Genomic DNA, 1185 nt, shown 5'->3' with positions numbered 1-1185 from the left:
TGCGGGGCGGGGGGGAGCACCACGGGGAGGGGAAAATAAAAAAATGAAAAAAAAAAAAAAAAGAGTAATATGGCAGCAAACCGGAAACGGAGGATGGGGGAAAAGGCAGCAGCAGCCCCTCCCCTCCCTCCGTGGCTTTTTTTTTTTTTCCAGGGAGAAGGCTCCGGGCAGCCGGGCTCCGCGGGGCGCGCACGGGCCAGGGGCCGCCCCCGCCGCCGGCGCGTCCCGGCCCGCGGCGGGGGAACCGCCTGGTTGTGCCGGGGACACGCGTGGGAGCGGCGGCCGCGGTCCTCAGGGCGCGTCGCCCCGCGGGTGAGGGGCTGGGGGTGCTCCCACCCGAGCCCAGCACTGCTCGTCCCGGCGGGCTGGCTCGGTGTGTTACCTGGAAGCCGGAGCTGGTAACACAAAAGTGATTTTCAGGAGGCTGAAATCTCCTGGCTGGGTTGCGGTTCTCTTTATTCAACACCTCTAACACACGGCGAATTGCAGGGGAAATGTTGTTTTGTCAGGTTCTGTTCCTTCCCATCCCCAGGAGGGACACCTCGCCTTCCCAGAGGGCTGCAACCCACGTTCCCCCTCCTCTGAAGTCGGAAGGAGGCAAAACTTCAGATGGGAAAGCAGGCAAAGATAAACCACGTCCTGAGCCTCCCTGGGAACCCGGGGAACTTTGTGGGGCCCTTTGGAGGCAGCACAGGCACGCAGCGGTGTCTGTGCTCCGCTGGGGCATCCCTGTAGGGGTTAACACCTCCCACTCCCGGTCGCCCCTGAAGCCGGCGCCGGATCCAAAACAAGGCAGAGTGGAGCTGCGGGTGCTCCTGGGGGGGCAGTCCTCAGCTGGCAGCATCACCCCCTCAGGTGTGTGTGTCCCTGAGTTCCACTCAGGCAGGTGGGCACACGGCTACAGTTCCACCCGTCGCTCCCCTTGCTCCTCAGCAGCCTCCCCTTTCAGCAGCAGCAGGAGGTGGGAAATGCCCAGCTCTGCCCTGGCACCGGGGCGCACACACGGGCTCAGGGCTCAGCCGGGTGTCCCGATGCCTGCACCCAGCCCGTCGGGGCTGCCCGACCAGCTCAGCGGCGCTGGCAGCCCTCCCACCTCCCCCACTGGCGATCCACTGAAGTGTTCCCTGTCACGTTATCCTCCCGGAAGAAAGGGGGTGAAGCAGTCCACTCCTTAAACCCACATTT

This window comes from Anomalospiza imberbis, chromosome 17, assembly GCF_031753505.1.
Source record: "Anomalospiza imberbis isolate Cuckoo-Finch-1a 21T00152 chromosome 17, ASM3175350v1, whole genome shotgun sequence".
NCBI classification, from domain to species: domain Eukaryota; kingdom Metazoa; phylum Chordata; class Aves; order Passeriformes; family Viduidae; genus Anomalospiza; species Anomalospiza imberbis.
Note: the sequence above shows the minus strand (reverse complement) of the source record.